Genomic DNA, 8962 nt, shown 5'->3' on the forward strand with positions numbered 1-8962 from the left:
AACAGTGATCACGTAGGAACAGTAGGAGGACACATAGCATACTTAGAGCTCTATTATACTAGAAGGAGATAAGAATTCTTGCTAGATGTGGGAAAAGACTAACAGGTGATACATATAGATAAGTAGAAAAATATTAAAAAAATATTTTGTCCTGGATTTAAATGATGGAGAATTATGTTGATGATGATGATGATGATGATGAAACTTCAATAGAGAGAAAAGAGAATGGAGAAGAAACAGATGATAGAGAGAAATAGAAAAAAGATAAAGAGAATATTTTGCCCTCGATATAATGATAATGATGTTTTGTCTTGCATTTAAACCACCAAGAATTACGTTGATGAAAACAAGGCAGCTCAAACAGAAAGAAGAAGAAGACACGAATTAATCTCCGCCAGAAAACATGCATATCTTTGCATTACATATTATGACAGATAGATAGAGACAGCCTGTGTGACTTGTAGGAAGAGGGTGACCTGTAGGTGACGTGTGCAGCTTGTAGCAAAGATGTGAGGGTTGTGGGACCAAGATGGAGGTAGGTAGTGAAGGGGCAGGGATGTTAGGGGTTGGGGGGTGTAGGTATGTGCTAGGCTGTGTAGATATAACTGCACCTTTATTTAAGTTGTCCAGTATTTAGTTGCAGTCAGTCATTTTGTCAGTTTATCAGTACCAGTCAGTCAGTTCACTCAGTCAGTCATTAGATTTGCAGTCAATCATTCTGTCAGTCAGTTAATAAGTCAATAGTTGTCAGTTCAGTCACATATTCTATCAGTTTGTCAGTCTGCCAGTCAGTCAATAGGCCAGTCATTCTGTCAGTAAGTTAGCAGTTCATCAGTCAGTCACTCGGTCAAGGCAGTTATGAAATAGTTGATCAGTTTGTCATTTCATCAGTTCACCAGTCAGTCAGTCAGTCAGGTAGGCAGCCATTCAGTCAGCCCATCAGCAAGCCAGTAGTCAGTCTGTCAGTCATCCAGTCAGGCAACCCATCAGTCACTCATTCATTTTACTAATCATTTATCCGTCAACCAGTCAGTCAGTAGTGATGGGAGAGCTAGATAGAGAAAGCAACAGCGAGAGAGAGAGAGAGAGAGAGAGAGAGAGAGAGAGAGAGAGAGAGAGAGAGAGAGAGAGAGAGAGAGAGTTATTTAGTTTCAAAGGCATCATGTTATTCAGAAGTATATTTAGTGATGAGGGGATAGAGAAGCAAAAGAGAGAGAGAGAGAGAGAGAGAGAGAGAGAGAGAGAGGGAGGGAGATAGATATAAATAGATAGATAAAGAGGAGGAGGAGGAATAGCAATGTTGAGAAAGTAGGAGATAGGGAGAGAGGTAAATAGAAAAACTGATAGATAAATAAAGAGAAGGCAGCTGATATTTAAGCAGGAGAAATAAAGAGAGAGTGAGAGAGATAAAATAGAAAGATTGATGGGTATATATAAAAAGTCAAATCTGTAATTAAAAGACTACGCAAAACCCAACCCTTCCATCGGCACTGAAATCTACGACAAAATATAATAACCTTTTTGTGATTAGCTTTCAGTTCTCGACCTAATACTCGGGACCCCCACCCAATTAATTAGTATTCTCTCTTGCATGGTATACAGGTGACATACAAATAACAGGTAGAAAATCAAAAAGAAACACATAAACTCCCATTTGGGCCTTATTGGTGTTTGTAGGTGCCTTTCAGTAACGTACCACTACTTTCCTCAGAGTTACCCCCCAAAAAATTCTCAAAGTTAGTTTATTCAAGACAGGAAACACAGTGAAGAGGGAAGAAATTGTGCAATCAGCTGGAAAAAAGGTTCAAAATATTTCCTAAGTTTCTATTTGTTGTTGGTTTGTTTTGTCTTATCTGAAGGAAGACAAGGAGTAATAGTTGTGTTCTTTGGGAGTTAGAGGAGTAGTTGTGTGTGTATCGTACGTTTCCTTAAGATTGTTTTACTTTTTATTGGTTTTTCTCTCATCTGAAAGGGAAAAAGTAATAGGTTTATCAGGATTTAGAGTCAGATGTCTCATACGTTTTCTTAAGATTATTGTACTTTTGTTTGGTTTCCTCTTATCTGAAAGAAAGAAAAGTAATAGGTTCATCAGGATTCAGAGAGGTACAGTCGGATATCTTTCGTACGTTTTCTTAAGATTGTTGTACTTTGGTTTGAATTCCTCTTGTCTGAAAGGAAGAAAAAGTAATAGGTTTCTCAGGATTTAGAGAGGTACAGTCGGATATCTTTCGTACGTTTTCTTAAGATTATTGTAATTTGGTTTGGTTTCCTCCTGGCTGAATGAAGGAAAAGAGTTGTAGTTTACATTCTTCAGGACTATAGGAGTTGTAGCCATATGCATTTCATTCTTTTCTTTAATTAATAGTGATGTTCTTCCCTTAGCACGTTTCCAAAATTTCATACTTCTCTTTAATATTATTGTACTTTTCTTGGCACCTTTCCTGGCATAGTGTTTAGTCACTGTCCCAAGAAATATTGTCCTTCCCTTTTCCCCTAAATTTCTGGTTTACCAATTAGTCAGTGCCCTTTAAAATATTGTCCTCTATTCCTTTTTTTTCCTTTTGCATGTTTCCCAAATATCAAGCATTGCAGTTAAGTCATTCTCCTTGAAAATATTGTCCTTTCTTTTGCACTTTTCCAAAAATTTATGGACCTAAATTTTGAGGTTACGGTTCCTTACGCACATTTCCCAAATTTCTAGCATTCCAATAAGTCGGCTTCCTCTTATATTTTGCAACAATAACAGTAGGTGAATGGTCTGCCTTGTGACCGTTCAGCAAGGCCTCACACACCGGCAGACCAGCAGTAATGTTGTGGTAGGAGGAAGGATGTGCAGGGGTGACTGGGGAAGAAGTGGTGTGGGGGAAATAAACAGTAGTATTAAGACTGTGTGAAGGTATAGATTGGGAAAGGCATAAAAGAAAGGTAGAATTGTGTGAGTGTGTGTGTGTGTGTGTGTGTGTGTGTGTGTGTGTGTGTGTGTGTGTGTGTGTGTGTGTGCCATTTCATTGTGTATTTTAAGTTTATTTATTGATTCATTCTCTCTGTATTTATTCTAGTCTAGTGAAAAGGGAGAAGGATTAAGATAGGAACGTAAAACTGATAAAATAGGATGATGATATGAATTTAATAACAGAAAAAATATATATAAAAACTGCGTGCGTTTGTGCATGTGTGTGTATATGTGTCTGTATGCCCGTATGGCTTGCACCCGAGTTAATGCAACTAAAAGAGGCATTGTGGTGAGGACTGGGGACCTTACCTTGGATCCCTTACTTGTCCAGATAACCAGAAACAGATAATGTCATGTAATGTAATGTATTTTGTCACTAACTTATCTACTTGTCTCTTCACCGTCAGTGTATGTGTATGGCCAGGGAGGGAGGGATGTGTGAGGAATAGTGGTGAGATGTTAGTTCTGTGCATGAGAGAGACAGAGAGACAGAGAGAGAGAGAGAGAGAAAGAGAGAGAGTGTGTATTTAAGCATTCATAATTCATTCTCACATCACATCTAAAGTATCACAAACACATTACTCACTAAACCATAATACGTAAATTTTTAAGGCTACTACTACTACTACTACTACTACTACTACTACTACTACTACTACTACTACTACTACTACTACTACTACTACATCACTTTTGGATAGTAATCAGTGTTTTTCTCTGTGTATCTCATCACACTCTCCCGGTCACTGTACTCAGCTGTAACCTAACGTAGTCTCACCCATGAATTACTGTACTCACCACCACCACCACCACTACCACTACCACTGTTGTATGTTGCGTCAAGCAGCTCGTCGTAAATACAAATATACTTCCGCACGCTATAAAAGTATAAAAATATATATATAAAAAAACTAATTCCTGCACCTCTGTACTATAAAATGACACTAGAGAGAGAGAGAGAGAGAGAGAGAGAGAGAGAGAGAGAGAGATATGTAACGTGAATTCAAAACTTGTTACGTAATGAACTTGAATCACACAAAAAAAAAATAGATAAAAAGTGAATATGTAGTTGTATTAATGAACTATACTATGTATTTCATAGCTTATTTGTGCCTTCCAGTCAGGAAATGTTTGAAAATACATGTTGTGCCTAACAAGTAAAAGTGAACCACAAGCCCAGAGTGAATGACGTCCTTTGAATAATGTGCTAATTAACAAATTGATATATGTTGAGGATTCATAAATTGTAACTTATTTTATTTATTTATTTATTTATTTTTTATTCAGCGCATTTTTTCTAATATTTTCATTTACATTTTTTAATCTTTTTTCTTTTTTTCTTCTTCTTGACATATTTAAGGTACATTTTTAAAATTCTGAGTTGCAAAGAGACAAATATCAAACTGCTTTCATTGATAACTTTGAGAAAATGTAAATATTAATTCATAAACAGGAAGTGACTTAAAGAACTGTCATGGATTGAGACTTGATAGATGACATCATGGAATTCTTTTAATATAATACAATTTTTCTGGTATTTTGAGATGCATGTTTTAATCTTTTTTGAAATATTGCATTTTTGGGCATTTTTTTAAGGTACGTTTTTTAAATTTTCATGTAATATCGCATTTTTTCCTGTTTGGGGCATTTTTTAGGCATATAATTGACATTTTGAGATGCAAACTCCCCAAAAATGTGTAAAAAAGGACAAATATTTTCATCATTCCTATATTGCGAACGATGTTTACGCTCATTCACAAACAGCAAATGACACGTTTATGCAAGCACAGTCCCGGTGATGGTTAACAAATGAACCACATTGAAACATTTGAATCATTTTGAAACATTTGGAACATTTTATTATCCAAGTAAGCCATAACAAGCCACAGTGACCACAGCTAAGCAAAGAAGGTAAGTGTGCAGACCGTATTGCTGTACGTAAACAAACTAGGAAGGGAGGTGCGGCCCATCCCGTGTATGTTGTGTTTTGATGTATTGTTGAAAGACAGATGAGATGTATATATATATATTTGAACCACTATGCTATTATACATTATATCACACATACTCTTCCCGTAGATTTATCAGAAAGAATAGAGCATATATACATAGTCATGCAAACATTAATGGCATGTGTGTATGTATGTATGTATGTATGTATGCGTGCGTGAGAGAGAGACATTATCAGGTACAAAGAGAATTAATTAACATATTACTACAACCATCATTTCTTATCTGTGATCTTGATAACACTAGCATATATAGAAGTAGATTACGTGGCCATAACACCGTGAAAACAGGGGAATGAGCAGCCATGTTGTGTGTGCGTGTGTATGTGTGTACGTGTGTGTGTTGTTTTCCTATTTGTAGTTGAAGCCATTACTCCCTTGTAGAAATATATTAAAATGTAATAAAAATGTATTACTTTTTCATGTTTGTGTGAATTATCATGATTATTGATTCTTTGGGGTCTCTCTCTCTCTCTCTCTCTCTCTCTCTCTCTCTCTCTCTCTCTCTCTCTCTCTCTCTCTCTCTCTCTCTCTCTCTCTCTCTCTCTCTCTCTACGTTTGAGTGGACAAGGAAGAGAGAAAGAGAGAGAGAGAGAGTGTGTGTGTATATGTGTGTGTAAAAAGCAAAAACAGAAAAAAATAAACGAAGAAATAAGAGAACTAAATGACAAATGGAGAGAGAAAGAAAGAGAGAGGGGGGGATGGGAGGGTGTTATCAATAAGAAGAAAGTGTACGAAGGGACGTTGCAAGACAGGAAGACCTCGGCGGGGGGGGGGGGGAGCGGGGGATGGGGAGAGGATATCACGTGTTGGCGGTACAGTACAACAACATCAAGAACGTTTTTATATAACCTTAACAAATATTCACGGACTACATATATAACATAGGAAACGTTCATGATAACCCCCTTTTTGTTTTTTTTTAATAATTTCATGAACTATTTAGTATAACCTAACGTAGCTTTAATTTTTGTACATGTTTGTGGGAGTAATTGGGAAAGGAAGTGTTTTTTGCTTGTTTATTTTATTTATTTATTTTTCTTTCGTGTCCTGTGAGATCCCAAATAGCGGGGTTGGGTACGGCGGGGCGGGGCGGGGGGAAAGTTGAAGAAGTAAGTTGGTGTAGTTATGTAAAATGAAGCAGTTTAGTTAAAAAGTAAATTAAGGACAGAAATATGTCTTAAATATGTCTTAAGGTGTATTTAAAAACAGAAGTAAGCATTTTTTCTTCTTTTTCGCTTTTTTTTTTCTCTATCGTCTTTTTTATTTCTTCTTTTTCTTCTTCTTCTTCTTCTTATTATTATTATTATTATTATTATCTATTTCCACCCATCATTCGCAATCATACACGTGTCTAATAATCTTTTAAAGCTCCGTAATGACTCGCCACTAACAACCTGACAGCTACATCTAACAACCTAATTACTGAGTCTGTTCATTCATCTACCACTCAATTATAAAACCGTACCATCTTTTAAAGCTTTCCAACGACTCGACACACTTACACTGCACCTATTCAACTCATCCACCTCTCTGAATAACTGTTCCTTCGTGTCTCTTTGTTTGAATCCACGTTTATTAATTTAACACCCAATATTCCTTGTCCTGTCCTGACTCGAGTTGACAGTATCATTGTGACAGCCTTTCATTTCTAACAGAGGAGGCATTTAACACTGTATTTCCCCAAGTAGTTTCGTCATAAAGGGGAAGGAAGTGCTGAGGGAAAGGAGGAGTAGGAGAAGAGGAGGAGGAGGAGGAGACTGAAGCCGCGCAAGGAAGACAGGAAGACAAGACTGGACACACCCGTAACGCAACACCTGCTGTCTTGATTACGTGATCACTTGTCTAACATAATTAATTCGGTACTTTAGAGTTTAGCAATGTTTAGCAATGAAAGAAGAAGGAAAAGCTTGTGCACGATAACGAAATGAAAGAAGGAAGGAAGGAAGGAAGGAAGGAAGGAAACTGTATAAATAAACGTATTACTCTTCCACCACGACTATTTTTGAAAGCTACAGAGATGACTAACCGGATTCTCAAGACTGTTTCCCCTGTTAATAATGTAAAAATATCGTTAATCTGTCACTAGAACCGTAAAAAAAAACATTCTTAAAACCCAGCATAACTTTACGAGTATCTTCAAAGGCCACAGAGATGACTAACCGGGTTCTCAAGACTTTCCCCTGTTAATAATATAAAAATCTCGTTAATCTGTCACTAGAACCGTAAAACAACATTCTTAAAACCCAGCATAACCTTACGAGTATCTTCAAAGGCCACAGAGATGACTAACCGGGTTCTCAAGACTGTTTCCCCTGTTAACAATGTAAAAATCTCGTTAATCTGTCACTAGAACCGTAAAAAAACATTCTTAAAACCCAGCATAACCTTACGAGTATCTTCAAAGCCCACAGAGATGACTAACCGGGTTCTCAAGACTTTCCCCTGTTAATAATGTAAAAATATCGTTAATCTGTCACTAGAACCGTAAAAAAACATTCTTAAAACCCTGCATAACCTTACGAGTATCTTCAAAGGCCACAGAGATGACTAACCGGGTTCTCAAGACTTTCCCCTGTTAATAATGTAAAAATCTCGTTAATCTGTCACTAGAACCGTAAAACAACATTCTTAAAACCCAGCATAACTTTACGAGTATCTTCAAAGGCCACAGAGATGACTAACAGGGTTCTCAAGACTGTTTCCCCTGTTAATAATGTAAAAATCTCGTTAACCTGTCACTTAAACCATAAAAAAATAAATAAATAAAAAACCGTGTCACTTCAATTAAAGCCTTTTGAAACTAGTGAAGGTGCGGCGTTACTCAGAATAACACACGCACACCTCTTTTTCATTAATTATTCCACTAATTTCCTGACTCATTCACGCGTCTCATGACAGGCGTGCTGTAGTGATAATTTCTTTCCTGTCTCCTGTGCGTATCCTTTCCATTCATAATGCCAGTTCATATTATATTCCCTTCCACGGAAATGGTGATATTTAAAATATTTTCCTGACTCTGCTGCTTTGAAGGCCCGAGTGAGTGGGGAGAGAGCCTTGTTTAAAAAATGTTCCTGACTCTGTTGCTTTAAAGGCCCGAGTGAGTGGGTGGGGAGAGAGCCTTCTATTTTGTTATCTATCTTGTTATCGTGAGGAAATACGAAGAAATGGATTAATTAAGGCATATTTACACATTTAATTAAGACAGTTGGTGGGGAGAGAACCTTCTTGTTTTTCTATCTTGTTATCGTGAGGAAATAAGAAATGGATTGATTAAGGTATATTTACACATTTAATTAAGGCAGTTGGTGGGGAGAGAGCCTTCTTGGTTTTCTACCTTGTTATCTATCAAGAAGAGATACGGAAGAATGGGGTTATTTGTAGATATTAATACGTTTAAGAAAGTTCACAGGTAATGGGTGGGTGGGGAGAAAGCCTTCTTAACTTTTTTATAACGAAGAAGAGGAAGAAGAACAACAAAGAAAGAGAAAGAAAAGGAAAATGGAAACAGAAGAGCAAAAGAACAAGAACGAGAAAAAAAATAAAAAAAACGAAAAGAATTAAAAAAGAAAAAAGAAGAAGAAAAAAGAAAAGATCAAGAAATTAAAAAGAGAGGAACAACAACAACAACAACAACAACAGCAACAAAAGAAAAAAAAGAAAGAAAAAAGAAAAAAAAAGAAAAAAAAAGAAGTAGGAAAAAAAAAAGGCGAACACAGGACGTCACACAATGCACTACGTAAGCCAAGTTTTTTCCACCCATGTGGCTTTCATCATTCAAATTTCTGTTACTCAGTGCCGGATGTCCTCACAGCGGCCGTTGTTTATCCAGATGACATAAAAAGGAAAGAAAAACAGTAATGAAAAGAATACCAGTTGTCACGGATGAGATGTTAAGAAATGCTCTCTCGACCATTTTCAAAAGCCACGGAGATGGTTATCCGGATTTTCAAGACTGTTTCTCCTGCTAATAGTGTAGATATCTTGTTAATCTCACTAC

Source organism: Scylla paramamosain, chromosome 25, assembly GCF_035594125.1.
Source record: "Scylla paramamosain isolate STU-SP2022 chromosome 25, ASM3559412v1, whole genome shotgun sequence".
Classification (NCBI taxonomy): domain Eukaryota; kingdom Metazoa; phylum Arthropoda; class Malacostraca; order Decapoda; family Portunidae; genus Scylla; species Scylla paramamosain.